At 39.0% G+C, this 21825-nt stretch overlaps 1 protein-coding gene across 2 annotated transcripts in view; it reads left to right on the top strand.

Annotated features, from left to right (window-relative positions):
* The first annotated feature begins 1975 nt into the window (after positions 1-1975).
* Positions 1976-21825, top strand: part of ZNF148 (zinc finger protein 148) — a 104577-nt gene continuing 84727 nt past the window's right edge. For both annotated transcript variants that reach the window (XM_063100920.1, XM_063100929.1), the window contains exon 1: positions 1976-2162. The gene's annotated coding sequence lies outside the window, so the exon portion shown is untranslated. The remainder of the gene's footprint in view (positions 2163-21825) is intronic.

Below are 21825 nucleotides of genomic sequence, written 5' to 3' on the forward strand. Positions count from 1 at the left end.
TATTTTTTCAACTTCTTGTCTATAATTATTTCAAAATAAAAAGATAAATCTATAATTATTTTTAAATGTAAAAAATTTATAAAAAGGAAAGTAGGCTGAATGCTTAGGGCTGGCATTCGGGGAGGTGACCAAGAAGAGCATGGAGAGGCAAATTGGGGCCGAGAGATATTTCCAGAAGTTTAACTTATAAAGAGACTAAACTTGCTCCTCAACCACTTCTGCTATCACTATTCTGCCCATTTTAGACAGCTGTTTCACTATTGTTTCTTTGTCATGGTACTGAGCAGAGAACTAGATCTATCCCTATTATTGGCAAACCATTGTGTGTAATCTCCAGGTCTTCAGCCCTTTTCAGTTATTAGTTTCCTCATTACCTAATACTGAGAATCTGCTTCTTTGCTGCAAGAGGTGTTTTTTATTTAACATATGAATTTGATGCCATTGCAGATGCTAGAAGTTGCCAAAAGGCTATCCTCCAGATAAATGTCCCTTGCTCTAGCTTGTAGCACTGTTTTGCTGCAATTAACATTCAGAATATGCACTGTCATCTTATTAAAATTTATATTTCTTAATGGAGAAAGCAAATGGAGAGTTGATTGTGGAGCTGTGGGTTAGCCTTGCTCTTCTTAGTTACCTGAGTCTAAATTAAGCTGAACCTGTGGGCCTCAGCTATTTCTAAACAGGCCTCACGATTTACTGAGGTTAATGCCTGGGGGAACATTAACCTTGCAGACACTAATCTAATTCAGTGTCATCACAAGTGCATAATACAGGAGTTTGGAGTTTTGCCAAAAAGCACTATTCAAATGAACATTCAGTTGGCAAGGGGTGGGAAGGTGGGTGTGGACAAGAGGAGAAATCCAGAAAGGGTTATATAGATATTCGAATGTCTCTTCCTTTCCCTCTCCCCTCAAAGGTTATGTTTAAGAATTGTAGAGAGGCACGAAATAAAAATCTTCATTTTATTATGAAAAATCGTAATGAAGGTGTTTCATCCCGCAGCAAGTTCCTGATGTTCATAGTCACTAAGCATCTTTTACGTTACACGGCTGACCTTGTGCTAGGGTGAGGACACAAAGATGAGTGATTGTAAACCATCGCAGTATGCACAAGCACCTCAAGGCATTAATAAATGTGAGTTGAATTAACATTAAGAACTTCACCATTAAGGAGATCACAATTTGCCTAAGGTTACTTAAAGAGTCCCCAAATGATGAGACAACTGTGCAATCCTAGCTCTATGTAGATCATTGCCAAGACTTTGCCACACAGCCCGAGAAGGTTTGGGCTTTAGATGATCTGAGCAGAAAATACTACGTTAAGACCCTGCCCAACAGGGCCAAGGGCCGGATTTCTTGCTCTTTCTTTGTACTCACACACTGCATCTCAGTTCGCAGACACTAATAAGGCTTGCCAGTTTCAAGAGCGCAGGGATGCGTCTTCCGGAGAAGTGGCATTTGAGGTGCTAGCGGCCAACGACTGCAGGTGGCGGGGGAGAAGGCTAGGTAAGAGGATAAACTAAAAAGCCAACAAGTTCTGGCCGATAACCTTTCACCTAGGTCCACACCCCTTCCAGTTCCCCGGCCGTGAAACGCTCCCGACTCCCAATCCTCCACTTCTCGGGGCTCTAGACGTTAATTAAGGCTGAAGTGGGCGGGGGTGTTAACCCGCTCTCAAAGAGATTTCCTCAGTTCCGATCCTTTTCAATTCGCTTCCCTCCTGGGCCTACCCTGGGGGGCCCGCGGCTCTGGGCCAGCTTCCAGGGCCACGCTAGGCTGTTGACACGCAGGCGCCGGAATCGAAGCCACGCAGGGTCTTCCCAGACAGGTCGTAGCGCCAGGAGAGGGCGGACGCCGCGGAGCGCCTCCCGTGTGGTGGTCTTCCCACAATGCACCGGGCCGGCAGTGGCGGCGACCGCGGTGGCGCTCTAGCCGCGGCATGTCTGCGTCTCTACTGCTCTGGGAGGAGGAAGAGAAGGAGGAAGAGGAGGAGGAGGAGGAGGGGGAGGAAGAGGAGAAAGGCGCAGGGGTGGGAGCTGTTGCCGAAGCTGCTACAGCAAAAGTTCTCCTCCCTCCCCCCTTCCCCTCCTCTCAAGGCCCCTAGAAAGGTTGGAGCCGCCGCCGCTTGCAGTCGGTGACCGCGCGACTCTGCGCCCGCCCGCGGTAAAGCGCTGGGCCTGGCAGGCCCGGGCCCAGGGGAGGGCGGGGGAGGGGGAGGGGGCAGCGCGCGGGGGGTGCGCGCGGCGGTAAACGGCCTGACCCCGGGGGGAGCGAGCCGTGGCGAGGCTGGGGGTGGCCGGGGGAACGGCCGAGGCCGAGGGAAACGCAGGGGCTGGCTGGGGTACGGGAGGAAGCAGGGCGCGGATGGTGGGTAGGGGGGTTGAGAAAGGATAATGACGGAGGTGGCGGAGGCGAGAAGGCGGCCTCCCAGGCTTGAGGGGGGTGTCAGAGGTAGGGAGGGAGGTGGGATGTTTGCATGGGGAGGCCAGAGAGTGCTGGGTGTGGGTGTGAAAAGGCTAGGGAGACAGCAGGTCTGTCCACCGTGCCTGGTGCAGTGCTTTATGCACCGCAGGCCTCAGTCACTGTTGCTGCCCAAGTGTGCTCTTTCGGAGAAGGGAAGGGCAGGGGTTGGAGAAAAGGGAATGCTTGCAGGAAACATAGTGGGAGTGTGAACAGGGAGAGAGGCCGGAGGAAAGATGCCGGATAGGTGGAGGAATGCAGGGGGTGGCTGTGGAGGAGTCTTGAGGATTCCGGGGGGTGTTCATTGTTGCAGATACGTTAGGTATTTCTTTATGGAAAGAACTGAAGCGTTTCTAAGAAAGGAAAGAAGGGCTATGGGAGTTTCTGTGAGTAGAAAAGATAGCGTCTGAAGCAAGAGGGAGTGCTAAATATTAGAGAAGATGCAGGGGATGTGTAATAGAATATACAGATGTAGTATAATTAATAAATGTTAGTCCAAGGACTAAAGAGTTATTCCAGATGGGCCGGGATGGCCTAGTTCCGAACCTATTTGGGCTCTACAGTAGATGACATCTGGTAAGTGTGGGTCCCGGCTGTGGTTGGGGTCACTGAAAACTAGACCTTCCTTTGTAATTTGGTCTGAGACATTTTAGACCTGTACCAGCAAATATGAGAACCTCTGAAACAGACCTTGTGGAAGGGCCTGGCCTACGGGTATTCTCTAGGCCATGGAGTTTAGATTTTAGCAAATTTGAAGTATTGTCACCAGAAGCTGGGTGAACACTATCTTGGCAGATGCTGAAATGGAAATTACTTGACTTGGCGGTTTTCTTCTTCACTGCCTAGCTTTTCTGGTCCAGGAGAACTGGTGCCACATTATTCAGTCTGGATTGCAGTACAGAAGATTATAATTAATGGTGGGGGGAGTCCATGCTTGGTGGCCCTTCTTTGGAGGCTCCATTTGTATCTCAAATTAGTCTAGTTGGCTGGATTGGTTCCATAACTCCCAGGCTGATGGGATACCTTTTGCCATTCATAATTTCTGATGTACTCTCTCATGAGGCATGGTGGTATGGAAGAAAATGTATCAGCGAGCAAAATGTGCACCTACAGAATAGAAGATCTAGAATATCTGTTTTGGTTTTAGGTTGCAAGGGGTTCAGGACTGGTTATCATGAGGTCTAGGGGAACCTGAAGAGACTGGATGATTCTAGAGCCAGGTTGGAGGGAGGATTAGCATTTGTATATCAGGAAATGAACCAAGCTCTCTCAGTTGGATTTGCTGAGTTCACACCAGACCCTATTTCCAAGAAGGAAACTGTGGGCTAGATCAGTCCTCTTAAAATTTACCTGGATATTATTCACCTTTTGTTATTAAGAAGAACTATATACACATTACATTGTAATATTTCTTTAACTGAAGAGAGGGTAATAAGAATGTTAATTATGCCAGATCTTTTTATGGAATTAAAGGGCAAAGAGATTAATGGGGAAGATGGAATGAAATTTGGGAGAGAGAAAGGAAAATTCAGTCATTCATTCCTTTAGCAAATATCTCTAAAGGAGGATGATAATTTAGTATTAGAGTGGAGAAGGGCTTTTTTTTTTCAATACAAATAATCCAGGATAATTTTTTTAAAAAAATTTGGAAAATTTTCTATGTCAGTACATTTAGATATACTCATTCTTTTAAAGGGCTTCATTATATTACATAGTATGTTGTGCTCATTTTTATTGTCATCATAGAATGAGACCAGTTTTTCTTCCCGTCCCCTTACCAGCACTGTATATTACCTGTTCTTTTAATTTTTTTAAGTGTAATGCACTTTAATGTAGTATGTCATTATTGTTTTTCTCCCCTTTTAAGTTATTATCAAATGATACATGTATGTAATTTTAAAAATTGTTTTGAGGGGACTTACAATGAAAAGCAGTAATCCCTGTCTCACCTGTCCATTCCAGTCCCTTTTTCTAGAGGATATTACTTCTAAGCATTTGTAGTTCTTTTTTTTTTTTTTTAAAAGATGACCAGCAAGGGGATCTTAACCCTTGACTTGGTGTTGTCAGTACCACGCTCACCCGGCCATCCCTATGTGGGATCCAAACCCAGGGCCTTGGTGTTATCAGCACCACACTCTCCCAAGTGAGCCATGGGCCGGCCCTAGCATTTTTAGTTCTTATCATACTTTTCTCCAGGTCTCCAAGTAGTAGGCATACACAATTATTTCTTTATTTATCAAAATGACACTATCAAGTAGTCAGAAGACTTTCTTTCTATGAATGAAAAGAATTTGTGTCCTGGACATTATCCCCTTCTCCTTTCCGACCTTTGATAGTTATTACTTTAGTTCTTTTATTCGATGTTTTTGTATCTTTACATAATATACTTAAACCTTGATTTTAGAGTCCAACAACCCTAGGCTGTATCTTTTAACTCCCCCCTATATTAGATGAGGATTTAGACTAGGAAAAACTTTACTGAAGTAGAGAGAGCATTTAAAATTAGACTGGGTGAGATGATAAAGGGAAGTTTGGATGGACCTATAACAAAACTTTGTTGTAGGAAACAACATCTTTGCAGCATAAGATTTGCGGATTAGAGATGAGAAATTGCATGACAATGATAATTGTTCATTTTGGAATTACCAGGTTGCAGTGTTCTTTGACAGTCTTCTGGGGAATTTTAGTGTGGGAAAGAAATCTGGAAATGTATTAAAATGACTTTGAGTGTTCTTTCCAGGCTTCTATGGCAATCGTTAATGCTTTTAGGAAGGAATGGATTGATGTGGACGTGTGTGTCTTTTTTGGAGGGAAGGGAGTAATGAGAAAATGTGATAAGAAGGAGAAAATGAGGGACAGGGTTTGATGGAAGTGGTGATAATTTGGGGGGAGGCTGAAGAAAAGGGCATTTGGATATAGTTAATGTGAAGATTTACCTTATAGTGGTGGGATTGGAATTTGTGGCAGTCATAAGGAAATTAGCAGATCTAAGTTATTAATATGTTGGGAATATGGTGGAAAAAACTATGCTGGTCATATATTAGGACAGAGTCATAAAATATTAGTGTTTTTGAAATTTGTGTATGAAGTGCAAGTCAGCATGATGGATATTGGGAGAATAGAAAGATATTGTTTCACTTTTAGGATGTCTTTAAGTAACTATCTCTTGAGAGTCTTCCTTACTTTCAATAACAGCAGTATTCACATGTAGATGCTATGTACTCCTAAATTTTATATTTGCTTATGGGAATTATTCTCTCTTTGTTTTGTAAATGGTAACTAGATTGTAACCTGCTCTGGAGCTAAGACTTTCTTTAATCTCTGAGGAAGCTCACAACAGCTTGATCCTTAAGTGCTTATTAATTACCTGTTGAATGACTAATAGAAAATATTGTTCAGTATTAGTAATAATAGTGGGACTGTAGGAAATTGCTGAGTACTATGGGGTATTGTAGGCAGAATTGTGTCTGTGTGTCTGTGTGTTATAGATTGAAGGACACAAGGGATATCTGACTAGGGACGACCATTAGATTTAAGGGAAGAAGACATAAAATGGGTTAGGATGGAACTGTAACAATCCTGCACAAACATAGAAGGGGTGGGACCAAAGGGTGTTTTTAATCTGAGGCTAGTTTAATCTGGAGTAAATGTGGTCTGGAGCAGGGTGCTATTTTAATTTGGATTTTCTTACCTCAGGCATAAATGACTGTTTAGAGATTTTTAGGGCTGGCCAGTTAGCTCAGTTGATTAGAGTGTGGTGCTGATAATACCAAGGTCCAGGGTTCAATACCTATATCAGCCATCCACCCCGCTTCCCCCCCCCAAAAAAAAGAAGATTTCTAGCTATTTTAAGAATCTATCTGATTTGATTTAATTCATTTTTAGGGTAATAAAGAATATTAGGTGAAGTTTTTTCCCCTCTAGGAATTACAGTATTGACATCCTGTTGGGGGAAAATGACAGTTGTGAAATAATTCAGTAACAGTGTAAGATTTCAGAAAATTGATTTTTTAAAAACAAATATCAAAATTATATCTCCAGATGAGAATTTTAATATTTTGGTAGTCATTTTCAGTAGTAGTGATCAGAACTTTCTTGGAACACCTTTTCTTTTCTTTTCTTTCTTTTTTTTTTTATAAAAGATGACAGGTAAGGGGATCTCAACCCTTGGCTTGGTGTTGTCAGCACCACGCTCAGCCAGTGAGCAAACTGGCCATCCCTGTATAGGATCCGAACCTGTGGCCTTGGTGTTATCAGCACCGCACTCTCCTGAGTGAGCCACAGGCTGGCCCCTGGAACACCTATTCTGAATTACCTGTTGAGCCTCAAGCACAATTCTATATAATTTACCTATTTATTTAGTACCTATTGTGTGTTGTTGGGAGAGGGGACCTATAAAGTTTAGTAGAACATGGTCCCTATCCTTTAGGAGCTCATAATCCCTCCAGGATGGCACATTTGTAAATAATACAAGGCATAATGTTACTCTGAATAGTCTTGTTGGTGACAGATCTTTTTACTTTGAAAGATTTGATTTTTAGAAATGCTGAAGATCAATATCAAATAGAGTGAATAAAGAACAGTTTTGCCTTAAATTCAGTTAGGCACAGAAATAGGAATGATTTTCTGGGTCGACTTAACTGATTTTGGAAAATACTCCCAAAGAGCAAGTCAGAAATATTTTGAACAGTTAGTTGGGCAGTAGATAAATGTTGGTTGAGTGCATCAGATGGTTGGATGGATAGAGTGAATGAGTAAGTGGTAGCCTCTCATGGTAACTTATTTTAAAGAGGTCCACACTGATTTGAATATGTAAATAACTTCTGGGTATTTTTGTTAATAGACAGTTTCATTACTTTGAGCAAAGTATTTTATGATTAAGTTCTCAAATGAGTTTTATAGACAGTAAGGGCCATAGGAATTCACCAAATGGAGAAATGAGTATTGGCTAAGGTTTGGGGAAAGGACTTTAGTGAACCATACTTTAGCTAGATATTTGAAAGGATTCCTTAGGGAATCTCAGAGAGGAACTAAATGGCTCTAAAGTTCTTTTACAGCCCTAGAATGAACCTAGAGTCTAGATCTATTTTTGTCCAAATGCTTTCTCCTTATTTTGTTTTATCTGCTCCTACTTGTTTGTTCCTTTTCAAATTCACATTTGTTGGATAGAGGTGAGACTCGTGTAACAACTGGGGGTCTATTTCCATCTATGTCTAGTGTAACTTTTAGTTTATCATTTCTTGAGCCTGTACCCCACAAATTACTTGGTCTGTATGTGTGAAGACTGTGAGTCAGCTTGGCCCTGTTGGCATTTTCCTGCATGCTTTTTCTCAAAGCTGCTTTCTGAATTACAGAATAGAATAGACAGAAGTGAAGGTGTCTGTCCAGTAGACACATGCTTGGTGAATAAATGAATGAATTAGAAGGAATTTGAGATGATGTAGGAGATCTGAATGATCTATATGTTTTGTTTCTGTTTCATTTATTTATTTATAACCTGCCTTTTTCTACAAAGAACTTAATGGAGCTGACATATGTGCACTAGAAATGAATTGAAATAATTTTAGGAGGTCTAGTTGAAGAGCAAATGAAGATCGAAAAATCTGTTTAAAGAATATAAGATCCATCAGTATAGATATTAGAGAACTAGGAATAAGGTGGAAGGTGAGCAGATGGGGAAGTAAGGGTGATATCCAATAGAAAGGATGATTCAGAAAGAAGGAAAAGAATTATTGAAAGATGACAGATTATATTTAGAGGAAAGCATGAGAAAATGGAAGGTATAGAGGATTATCTGAAAGGGCTATTTTGAGGAGGAAAATGGTAAAACTTTTTTTTTTTTTTGGCTGCTAGCTGATATGGGGTTCTGAACCCTTGACCTTGGCTGCTTGAAGGATAAGAGTTAACAGAAGTTTGGAATGTAGTAGAAATTATTCAATTATGTTGATTTGTAACTGAAGGTTTCAGAAAATGATGGGGTGAGTTTTCTTTATTTAGCAGATAGTGCACATTGGTTATATGCAAAAGCATTGTTAGATGAAGTCAGGAATAATCCTTTGGGATTTATAGTCTAGTAGGGGAGTTGGACTTGTGCACAGATACTTACACTATGATCACAAGTGTATCATAAGAAAAATACTGAATTACTGAAGCTAAAAGGTAGGAAATGCATTTGCCTAAAGGAAAATTTGGGATTGCATTTAAGCGGCATAGAAGTGGAATTTTAGCTAGTCTTTGAAGGGATGGGTAGGATTCTGATGGCAGAAGTTACCAAAAGAAAGCATTCCAACTTGAGGGATCACCATAAGCAAAAGCTTGGAGGTCAGAAGCCTAGTATATATAGGGAATGGTGAGTTAGTTTTTTATTTTTTAACTATGATCCACAGTAAGAAATACATGACACATCTTCACCTGATATATGTATGAATGTTCATGTGTATGTGTGAAATGAAAAGTATCCTAATACAGTGAATGTCCTTACCATGTCAGATGTTATTTATTCTATTCTGTTTGACTAAAAAGAAAAAAAGCTGGCTGAGGGTTAATAAAAACTGGTTGTGACACATGAAACTGATTTCATGACCAACTGAATAATTGGTCACAACCTGTAGTTTGGAACACAGAGTGAGTTCATGAATAGGGCATAATATGACATTAGGTAGGAAGAGTTAGTTTGGATTGGGTAGAAAATGGATGGCCTTGAAAGCTAAGTTAGGTAGTTTATGTTTGATATGACGTACTATTGTTCTTAGTAAGCAAACAGAAGCTGGGTTTTAGTCTTGGCCCTTCTATTTATCAACTCTATGATTGTGGAGAATTACTTCCTCTGTGAGTCTCAGTTTTCTCATGAGGAAATTGATAGTCATTATACCTTCCTGGCAAGGATTGTTTGGAGGATTTGAAGAGTAAAGTATGTTTACATTGGATTAAAGTATGTGAACACATATCATTAATGTATAGCTGTTGAACTTTTTTGCGTAGAGAATTGATCCAAGGATTGTATATAAAATAATTTAATCTGACAATAGTTATGCCATATAAGATGGATTGGAGGCAGTGTGGTTGTACAGTGAGAACACCAATTAGGAGGCTATTGGAGAAACTGAGAAGGGCTTGACTTAGTTTGATAATAGTAGGATTAGAAATGAGGGGATGGGATGTGATTGGAAGTAAGGAAGAGGAGATGATTGGAAATCTAGAGTTGTGGAAAGACTCATGACAGCAGTTGAAATTGTATACATTTTTTGGTAGTTTAATGGCTTACATTAGAGTAGATAGTTACAGTTTCTTTTATGTAGTAGGTGCTCAATTCTTTGTTGAATGGTTAAATATGTAATCTGGAATGAATTGTGAGTAGAGACAGTGATGGATGGGTAGGAGAAAGAGGGGTTAGATTGATGGGTGGTTTTGATGGACTGCCAGAGTTTATTCATTCAGGGAATATTTTTGTATACTTACTATGTGCAGTGTTCCATGGTAGGCAGAGTAAAGAATACGTGTTTATATATGACATAGTCCATGTTCTTCAGGAATTTATCCAGGGACAAAATATATACACATCTGTCTGTGACACAAGTACTATGGCAAGTTTCATCAGGGTTGGCTTTGCGGAGAAATTGGTGTGTAGTTTAGACCTGGAAGGGTAAGAAGGACTATAGTGGTCAAGATGGTGAGGGTTGGCATTCTAAAAAGAGGGAGTGATAATGAGTGACAGTGAGAAAAGTTCTGGGTATGTTTAGGGGTTGGTAGTCTAGATTAGCTATAATTTAGGGTTCATGTTGAGGAATGGAGGGAAATAAAGCTGGAAAGTAGATGGAAAATCTCCAAATCCAGACTAAACTGGCTTCTAAAAATATGTTTAGTGAGATATAACATTTTCAGTAAAGTGCTTCAATATTAAGGGTGCAGGTTAATTAGTTTTTCTTAGATATACATTTGTGTAGCCACTACCTAGTTCGTTATAGGATCCAGCATCACAGAAGGCACCCTCATGTGTCACCTCCAAGTTGATGTCTCCTCCAACCAAAAGTAACTATTATTCTGACCTCTATTACAACAGTAGTTTTGTGTGTTTTTTTAATTTTGTATTACTGGAATCATACCTCTATGTCTGGTTTCTTTTGCTCAACATTATGTCTGTGAGATTAATCCATGTTGCATAAAGCAGTATTTCATTCTTTTTCATTGCTGTGTGGGATTCCATTATATGAATATACCACAGTGTATCTATCCATTCCATAATTATTGAACTATTATAGTTTCTGTTTTTTGGTTTGGAGTTTTAACTTGACTCAGTATGCAGTGAGGAACCCATTTGATAATTTTTGAGTGGAGAAGTAAGAGGTGGTTTAAGTGTACAATCTGGTGACCTTTCTGTTTTGTAATGATGAGACTCCAGTGACTAGGAGACAAAGTTAGAAGGCTATGGCAAAAGTGTGATGTATTGACGGTCTAAGTTGGGATGGTGGTAGTGGGAATGAAAGGAAAGGGATAGATGTAAATACCTCACAGAAAGAATGGAAGAGTTTGATGGCAAATGGACTTTTGGGAAACAGTGGAGAAAAAGAAAGGTTAAGGGAAGCTCTAGGGCTTTTATTTATTTATTTATTTATTTATTTATTTTGTCGTTTTTTCGTGACCGGCACTCAGCCAGTGAGTGCACCGGTCAGTCCTATATAGGATCCGAACCCGCGGCGGGAGCGTCGCTGCACTCCCAGCGCAGCACTCTACCAAGTGCGCCACGGGCTCGGCCCGCTCTAGGGCTTTTAACATGGGTAACTCAGAATGGTGATGTTGTTAACAGAAATTAGTTGGATCAGTTAGCAGAACTATTTTTGTGTTTTAAGACACGTTGACCAGTGTGTAAGGCACCAATGGAAGTATCCACGAGGAGTTATCTAGCTAGAGTTAAAAATACTGCATTGGAGCTGAGGCAAGAGGTCCAAAAGAGATTTGGGAATATGTACATAAAGTTGATAATTGAAGCTACTGATTCTGGATTTGATAGGGTGCTGATGGTTATGAAATTATTTGAACTGATAATTGAGGTGTTAATTGAAGCTATAGTTGAAGAATCTAGTTAAAAAGAAATCATTATTCTACTTAGGAATAAATTAGATTGTAGCAGAGGGTGATGGTTTTAAAGATTATTTTGGGGAGCTGCAGGAAGATATCCTTACGAAGAATGAAAATGTATAAGCAATGGTAAGGGATGAGACCCTGAGCAGGAGAGAATTATAGACGGCTCCAGGACAGAACTTGGGAAAATACTGACAATTTGGGCTGAGAAGAAGAAGAGTAGTCTGTGGAAACAGAAGGAGCAACCAGGGAGATCAGAGTAGAATCATGTGGTACAGTGACATTAAACCAAGGTAGGTACTTCCAAGTGTCATTGCCAAAGACAGGATAAGGACTTGGGAGGTGGGTCCTAGGATTTGGTACATGGGAGAGGGGGAGGGGGGAGAGAGAGAGAGAGAGAGAGAGAGAGAGCGTGCGCGCGCGCGCAGAGTGCATGGGGTTTACTGAGTGGGTTGGAAGAATATAGAAGCAATGAATGTAGAAATTTTATTAAGAAGTTTAGTTTAAGAAGAAAGAACAACTCTTATTCCAAAACTGGAGGCAAGAAAGTAATAGATGGATGAAGATACTGCATTTTAAAAGCTGTAGAAAAAAAAATAAATAAATAAATAAAAATAAAAAAAATAAAAGCTGTAGAGATTTGATTACAGGTGGAGAAGGTGTAATTTAAGGGAATTTTATGGAAGGGATTGAGTATTTGATGGGATTAAGGATTTAAATATGAAAATGATTTGGATTAGTCAATGAGATGGAGAGTTGTATTTAGAATAAATCTGTTGTGAAAGATTCCATGGCTTTCTGGTGGTGCTTAACACCCAGTGTGTGGGTGTGGAGAACACAGATGGTGAGGATTGTCTATCACTGAAGAGATGCATAGTGAGTATAATGGAAGGTCATGACATTCTGAAGAGGGCAGCGTTAAAATGGCTGACGGACAGGTTTAAATTATATAGGGAGACAGGTGAAGCCAGAAAGGAGGTAAAGAGCAGGTGTACAACTGGAATATAAAGTGATTGTAGGTTTTTTTTTTAGAAAAAAAAGGGGATTTAGGAAAAAACGGATCTCTGAAGTTAAAATCCTGGTGGTACAGCACTTCCAACTGATGACTTGTTTTCAGTATGTATGTGTGACTAGCTGAAGGGCAGATGAAGTTTTTAGGAGATGAGAAGGGTCAGGGTATAGAAAATTCTTCAGCATTATTGTTGAAGTTATTGAGAATAATGGCTGAATATGAGACAAAGCAGAATTGAAGTCATTGGGAAAGGAATATAGGAGGGTGATGTGGAGCTTGGTTGATGATGCAGACGGAATGGTTTAAATGACTAATGTGAACTGCAAAGCAATTTTTTATTGATAGTATAACAGTGGGAGTGGCCGTGAGGAGCAAGAAGCAGTAAGTCCTTTTGTCAAACTGAAGGAGTAGGAGAATGATATATAGCTAAGTCAGGAGAGAAGCAGGTTGTCTGGGAAAAGCCAAGCTTGAGGTAAGATGAGGAGGTAGTCACAGCAATCCAGGGAAGAGATGATAGAGATCCGAAGTGTTGGGGCATCGGGATTGACAAAATAGTTGTATTTGGTAAGTTTACCAGTTCTTTCAGTTTCTTTGTTTATAAAATAAGTAATACTTGAAAAATCTTAATCATTCATATATAATATACTGATATAAACTCAGCTGAGAGATATTTGTGGATTAGAAATGAGACGGAAGAAAAGATGAGGTTGAGATGTATTAAAGATAGGAAGGAAGTGAGAGGTGAAAGGTAAAAGATGTAGGGCAAATTTGTTGATAACAGAACATGGACAAGCTGGTAGAAGCCAGTAAATAGATGGACTGGAAATGAATGGGGAGGCTGGAGTTGACCCAAATGTGAATAAGAATAAGGTTAAGAAGGGAAGGAGTAGCTTGCAGCAGAGAAGATATGGAGAAAACGTGATACCAAGGAAATAACTAATGGCAGGAGCCTCTTCCTTCTCTGTGAAAATAAGAACAGTCCATGCCACCCATGATGTTATAAAGGTGGTACTGGGGGCCGGCCCGTGGCTCACTCGGGACAGTGTGGTGCTGATAACACCAAGGCCATGAGTTCAGATCCCATATAGGGATGGCTGGTTTGCTCACTGGGTGAGCGTGGTGCTGACAACAACAAGTCAAGGGTTAAGATCCCCTTACCGGTCATCTTTAAAAATAAATAAATAAATAAATAAATAAATAAAGGTGGTACTACCTGCACATCTGCATAACTTTTTAAAAAAATACCATCAATGGTAGAGACATTGAGATCTTAGATCTCTACTTGAGTGCCTCAGAAACTACATCAGACTTTCTTTTTGCAAAAATTGGCGATGATTTTTGTATGTAAAGAGGCTCAGGTAAAAATTGGAAGGAATGGGGTGGATGGTAGGAAGGAGATGTCCTAAGGGATCTAAAATGACTTTACTGTTTTTTCTTTTTTGTCTAACGTTTATCTCATATTTTCTTAGTGTTCTTACAAGGCTGGTTTTCTCTGTCTTCCCATTTCATTTATTACCTGTATATACATGATTCCCAGATATACAGTTCTAAATATGCTTTCTTGGCTTATTTCTAGTTCTTATTTATAATTTATTGAACATCTCTGAAGGAGCTGTTTTGCCATTTCCAAAATCAAAATATAGCTAAAACTGACCTGTTGCTACTTTAAAAAAAAAAAATCTTAAGCATTATAACCTTAGGGTTTGAAACCTTCATCATCTTCCATATACTTACCTTCATTGTTAATATTTAAGACCTAGACCAGACCCCTTATTCTTTGGCAGTGTCTCTCTTCCCAAACTTTAGCTTTCCCAGTTCCACAATAGTAGTAATTTTTATCAAACTTTGTCTTCCGTCACCTTTTCTCTTGTACTAAGACCTGATTCTGAAGTGCTTACATTACTGTGGTTTTAGAGATTGTTTACCAGTGCCTTGCTATGGTCCCAGTAACTGATATTTTTAAATCATCAAGGGACCAATGCTGTATGCTCCAAACCCTTTGTATTTGCATTATATTCCTCACATGAATAACTTGCTCGACCTCTGAGCAAAGAATACTTACTACCTTTCCTGCTCAGATAGAGTTTTGTTGTTAGTTCATGTGTCAGAGAGAACATATTTAAGGCAGAAACATGAAATGGCAGGGAGAAAAATATCATAAGGCACAAAATACATAGTACTGTATTAGTGTTTCATCCTAGTGCAGCTTTGTTTCAGGGTTAGTTCTATGTATATGTTTAGATACATATAATGGTAGAGAGAATTTTGTCATTTGATTAGGTTATATAATTAGTCTGTAGGGAAATGGGCCTGGTAGTCTCAACTTATGAGTGATTCAAATGAATTGTTAGAGAATATTTGGAAAGATCGTTTTCAAGTTACTGGAGCATGCTTAGGAAATGGATTTTTCAGTGACTGTGGCGGCCTTTCTGGAATAGGTTCACAAAAATTGAGGGCAGTTTGGGGCAAATTTGTGTGTTATGTTGGAAAGAGTTAGCTTTGAGGGAATGAGGGAACAGACAAAAAATGCAGTGTCTGAAAAAGTAATTTATGAATTGATTTGGTAGGAGCTGATAAAAATTATAAAAGTTGTGGAGAGATTTTGAATAGCTTAGAGGGAGATGTGGTGGAAGGGATTTATGAAGCTTATTATTGTTAGAAAAGTGAATTTCAAAAGAGTAACATGGAAAGAAGGTTTAGAGAAGACTTTTAGGAAAAATACAGCTCTAACGTTAGTAACAGGAAGGCAAGGGAAAACTAAATGAGTAAATTAAGGTGTGGTGAAGAGTAAGGAAGGATTAAGGAAGAGGTTGCTGAAAGATTTCTCACTGTGAGGCTGTGTGATATTACAAGGCTGTGTTTTGGGGTGTTGTGTTCGATACTTCTTTTGATTACTGGGTTCACTAAGGAAAGGGGCTTAGGCCATGGTTTGTAGGGGTGCGGATTTTTACCAAGGATAATGAAGCGTAAAAGTTCCATTTCTTAAACCTGGGAGGCAGGGAGCCCTCAGGTTCCCTGAGCTTTTGGAGCCCAGGCTGAATCGGACTAGCCGCACCTTGCTAGCGGTCCGCTCGGCGGCCGGCGGAGCAGAGAAGCGGAGCTGCGCGGGCGGTGGGCTGAGCCGAGCGGAGCGAGCCTGTGGGCCGCCGGCTGGATCTGGGCGCCCTCGGGGGGCGCTCCACTAAGCGAACAGGCCTGGACGGAAGGAGGGGCTTTGGCTGCGGCTCCCGCGGCTTTCTTTCGAGGCGGGGGTGGGGGGGAGTGTGTGTGTGAGCGAGTGTATATGTGAGTGTATGTGCGCGCTAGTGCGCCCGTGTGCAGGGAGGCGGCGGAGGAGCGTGGAGAAGCCGGGGCTTTTCCTGCCCAGTGGCTGGCGCGCCTGGGGCCTCACGGGGCCCCACCGCGGCCCGGCCTCCCAGATACCGCGTTTTCCGGGTCGGCCCCGCGAGCGCAGTCAGGGCCGAACCTTTCCCCAGCGGGATGCGAAACTTTGTGAGTGGCTTCTGCGCGGTGAGCCGGTGTGTCTGTCTGACAGCGTGGGGCCACCGAAGGCTAATGGACACCCCCTTTCCCTCCTGAGCCTGCTTTTACAAATTTTCTGTTGGACTGCGTTGTGTTTATACAGTTTTTATGGTCTGCGGAAAGGTCAGGCGGGTAACTTGGTCTACTAGACGGTTTTTTCCTCGGTATTAAGAGGAAAAAATGTATGCCTGTCTCCCTATATTGGTTGGCTAGTAAAAACCTGTGTGTGTATTGGTAAGAACAAACCTAAAGCCTTTCCAGAATTAGGGTATGGGGCAAACTTTTGGTCTCCAGACTTTGCGAAGCACTTTTTACAGTGCCAGGAAAGAACTGCTTGTGCAGTAGACTAAAAGCTAGAGTGAAGAAATGCAGAAGTTGGAACTCTTCCCAACAACTTGAATTTAAAACAGTTTTTTGTTTGTTTGTTTTACATAAGAATTATGATTTGTTTAATTTGCATATAGAACTTGGCAAAATTGGGCATGGTATGATTTAAAAAGAGCATTTCTTAAATTTATAGAGGGCATCGGTAAAGGCCACACAGTTTTGAAATTTCAAGTATGTTAAATGTTGCTATAAATACTATTCAGATTTTTAGATTTAATAAATCTAAAAATATGTCTGCAGTTGGTCTTTGGGTGCAGGATGAAGTCCTGAGTTTCTCTCTGCTTGTATCTGGGTAGATTTTCAGTATTGTGAGCATGATACGGAGTAGAACCTTAACCTGAGTGAATAATTTGTTTAAGATTACCAATCTGTTTTGCAGCTGGGAATAGACTCTGGGTCTCTTATTCCCAGTCTGGTGACCTACCCAAGAATAGACTAAGGAAACTGGGTATTTGTCTGTTTGTTGGAAAATATGGCCGAGTTGATTTTATAGTGAGCATTAAAGAGCCAAAAATGAATGTTTAATTTTCTTTTGTAACATTTAAATGTAACTTCTCCACACTGGATTTCTTTGGCCTTTCTTTAAAAATATAAAGGACTTGACTCCTCAGTGTTACTTTTAATGGAGTTTGTACCACATTTACATCTGGTTAAAACACACAGATGCTTACAGTATTTAACTATTATGGGTGGACGAGTTTTTCATGTGGGTATTTTCAGTGGTTAGAGAATAGCAGGTAACTTGAGGATGGGTGCCTCCTGGGAAATACTTTATTGAGGATGCTTAACAAGATATAGTGGAATACCTGTGGATTTCCCTCACAGCTTTAATACTGCTGTTCTCATTATTACTACGTTAGCCACACACAGCGTTATTTGTAACATTTTTCAGTAGTCTTCATACAAAAAGGTACCTTTTCTTTTTATAGTGTATGTGTTGCAATCGGACCTTTTCGTTTTGTTAGGAAACGTTCCTAGCCTTTCTCATGCTTTTCCTCCTGTACCGCAAAATGGAAACAATCTTTCTTCTTCCCCCTTCCCATCTCCAAAAACCCTGGACATTTTAAATCTAATACAGTGGTTCTCAAACCAGAGGTGATTTTAAGACTACGTCTGGAGATATTTTTGGTTGTCAAGCTGGCGGATTCTACTGGCATCTAGTGGGTAGATGCTAAACATCCTACGATGCCCGTGATAGCCGGCACAACAAAGAAATTAGCCATTTAAAATGGCATTAGTGCCGATGTTGAGAAACCCTGATATATTCAGAATCACATTTTCCCAAATGATTTAAACTTTTGAAAGTTGGTTATAATGTAATTGATATATCATATATGTTATAAATCTTTCCCAAAGGTGTCATTAGAAAGATCATGGGTCAAAGGTTATGAAGTATGTATTAGAACATTAGAACACAGGATTTTGCAGCTGGAAGATTAACAAGTATAACTCCTTCAGTATGTAGATGAGGAAACCAAGTTTCAGAGAGATTGTGACTTACCCAAAGTTCCACAGGTAATGCAGAGCTGAGGTCTCTTATTATTTCTATTATAACTTAGTTTTAACTTATTTAACTAAAATTATTTTAATTTTATTACTGAGAGAAAGGGTATTTTATCATTTTTGCTTTATGTACAAATACATTTAAATAATCAAATTAAAATTTTAAAATAAATAATTGCATGGTGAGAAATACTCCTTTTCAGTGAATTATTGCTACTTTTTCAGATCCGTAAGTATTTGTTGAATTCTTCAGCATGGTATTGTAACCATTGTAAACTTTTCAGGATCTGCTTTTGAAAAATATGTTTGAAAAATGTGAAAAACCACATACAATTTTAAAACAAAACAATTTAAAGTTAAGTATGATAACAGGCAAAATTTCGAATGCAGACCCAACCAGGATTATTAAAACATGTTAGGGTGTCTTGAACTTCTTCCATACCTGTTCTCTTCTGTGAGGATCACTATAATGATGAGTTACTGTGCTGACTGTAAATCTGTTGTAGCAAGATCCCTTTCGTTAATTTTAGAGAAAGATATTGGAACTTCCAGGTGAAATTTAATTGGGTGAAATATAAATTGGTATTTAGATGAAATACTTTCAAATTACTTATGCAGTATATTGTCAGAGGAGGAGATATCAGTGGGGTTCTTTATATGTTTAAAATGTTTTTGGCAGTGCTGCCTTTAAAAAGAAAAAAAAGTAGAAGGGCTAGCCAGTTAGCTTACATGAGTAGAGTGTGGTGTTGGCAAGGTCAAGGGTTTGGATCCCCATACTGGCCAGGTGTCCCCCCCGCCCCCCAAAAAAGAGTAGAACAATGAGTATAAGCAAAGATTTTTAAAAATTGCTTTATATAAGAAATTTTGTAGAAAAAATTTAAAATGCATGTTAGCAAAAGGAAAAACTCAGCAAGAGAAACTGCTGTTAACATTTTGGTATATAGCTTTCTTATAATTTTTATTAACTTTTTATTATGGAAAAGCTTAAATAGATGAAAAAGTAGAATATTAGTAGGAACCCTCATATTCTCATTACCTAGCTTCAACAGTTAGCAATTAATGGCCAGTCTTGTTTCTTCTATACCTCTTATCTTACCTTCTTTTTCCCCTCTCATGTTATTTTTTTAAAAACTTTATTTTGAAAAAATTATAGACTCACAGGAAGTGGCAAAATTCATAGAGTCCTGTGTATTCTTTACCTAGACATCTTATAAAGTGCTGGTAAGACATCAAAATCAGGAAATTGACAGTGGTACATTACTGTTTACTAGAGTACTCAATATACTGTTTTCACCATTTTTTTAAAACTGCACTCATTTGTGTGTGTGTATAGTTCTGTGCAGTTTTATCCCATATATAAATTCATGTAACTATCACTACAATGAAGATAACAGAACTGTTGCATCACCACAAAGCCTCTTGCTACCCCTTGATATTTGCACCCCACCCCAACACTCTTCCTTGTCCCTTGGCAACCTAGTCTCTACCTCTATAGTCATTTCCAGAATGATATATAATGATGTATTAATACATTTAGCTATTTACTTGTTGAAAGACTTTTGGTACGTTCTAGTATTTTGGAATTACGAATAAAGAGGTTATGAACATTCATATACAGGATTTTGTGAAAACAAAAGTTTTCATTTCTCTGAGAGAGATGCCCAAGAGTGAGATTGTTGGGTTGTATGGCAAGTGCATATTTAGTTATCTGAGAAACTCCCAAACTGTTTTCCAGTGTCACTGTACCCCTTTTACATCACCATCAGCAGTATATGAGATATACTTTTTCTGTATCCTTGCCAGCATTTGGTGTTATCATTATTTTTAAATTTTAGCTGTTCTGACAAGTATATAGTGATATTTTAGTGTAGTTTTAATTTGCATTTCTCTAATGGCTAATGATATTTAACATCTTTTCATGTAATACTTATTTGCTATCTATATCTCCTTTTTGTGAAGTATCTGTTATGTTTTTTGCTCATTTTCTAATCAGAATATTTGGTTTTTTACTGTTAAATTTTGAGAGTTCTTTACATATTCTAGATATGAGACCTTTGTCAGATATATGGTTTGCAAACATTTTCTCTCAGTATGTAGCTTATATTTTTATCTTCACAAGGTTTGCAGGGCAAACATTTTTAATTTTGTTGAAGTCCAGTTTATTTTTCTTTTATGGAGCATGCGTTTGGTTCCAAGTATAAGGAAGAGTTTCAGTTCAAGTCCTGAAGGATTTCTCCTGTGTTTTCTTCTAAAAGTTTTATAGTTTTATGTTTACATTTAAATTCATGATCCACTTTGAATTAATTTCTGTATTGGTTGTGATGTTTAGGTAAAATGTCTTTTTTTCCCCCATTGATGTTCAATTGTTCCAGTACTATTTGTAAGAATACAAAAAAGAGTACCAAAAAAAAAAAAAGATAGTTCTTCCTCCATTGACTTGTTTTTGCCCTTTTGTCAAAAATCAGTTGGACATAATCGTGTTGGTCTATTTTTGGGTTCTCTATTCTGTCCCATTGATTTTGTGTCTGCCTTTCATTTGGTACAACACTGTCTTGATGATTATAGCTATACAGTAAGTCTCACCAGGTAGAGTGCTTCTTTTCACTTTATTCTTCTTTGTCAAGATTGTTTTAGCTCTTCTGGTTCCTTTGCCTTTTCATATAAATTTTAGAATAATCTCATCTAGCTTTACAAAAAAAGATATTGCTGGGAGCTTGCTAGGAATTGAGTAAACCAGTAGTTCAATTTGGGAAGAATTTCTTAATTATATGCATACTTTCAATTAATTGATACCATAATCAATTTTAGAACATTTTTATCACCATGAAAAGAAACTACATGTTAAAAGTCAATCCCCATTCTCCCCTCCTCCTGGCCCCTGGCAGCCAGTAGTCTACTTTCTGTCTCTAGGAATTTGCCTTTTCTGGACATTTCATATGAATGGTATTATAAAGTATACGGTCCTTTATGTCTCATTTAAGATAATGCTACACGATGTAACATGTTTCATTAATTCATTTATTTTTATTGCTGAATAGTAATCTATCATATGGGCATACCACATTTTGTCCATCAATTGATCGACATTTGGGTTGTTTCCACTTTTTGGCCATGATGAATAATGCTGCTATGAACATTCAAGTGCAAATTTTTATGTGAACATTTGTTTTCAGTTCTCTGTGTATACATACCTTGAGTGGAATTGCTGAGTCATATGGTACCTCTGTGTTTAACTATTTGAGGAACTTTGAGACTGTTTTCCAAAGTGGCTTTACTACTTTAAATTTTCACCAAAAATGTATGAGAGTTCCAGTTTTCTAATATCCTAGCCAACACTTGATATTTTTTTGATTATAGCTATCCTAGTGGGTGTGAAGTGGTATTTCATGGTTTTGATTTGCATGTCTCTTATGGCTAATGATGTTGAGCATCTTTTCATGTGCTTATTGGCCATTTGTATATATTATGTGGAGAGATGTCTATTCAGATCCTTTGCTGATTTTTCAATTGGGTTTTCTTTTTATTGTTGGGTTGTAAGTGTTCTTTATATATTCTGGATATTAGACTCTTACCAGATAAATTATTTGCAAATATTTTCTCCCATTCTGCGGTGTTGTCTTCACTTTCTTGATAGTGTCTTTTGAAGCACAACAATTCGAAAAAATTTTTATTGTGATTTAAAAAACCACCTAACATGAGCTCTGCCATTTTAACAACTTAAGTGTACAGTAAAATATTGTTAACTATAAGTACTATGTTGTACAGCAGATCTCTAGAACTTTTTCAGTTTGCATAACTGAAACTTTATACCTGTTGAATAGCAACTCCTCGTTTCTACCTCCTTTCAACCCCTGACAACCACCA

This window comes from Cynocephalus volans, chromosome 1, assembly GCF_027409185.1.
Source record: "Cynocephalus volans isolate mCynVol1 chromosome 1, mCynVol1.pri, whole genome shotgun sequence".
NCBI classification, from domain to species: Eukaryota; Metazoa; Chordata; class Mammalia; order Dermoptera; family Cynocephalidae; genus Cynocephalus; species Cynocephalus volans.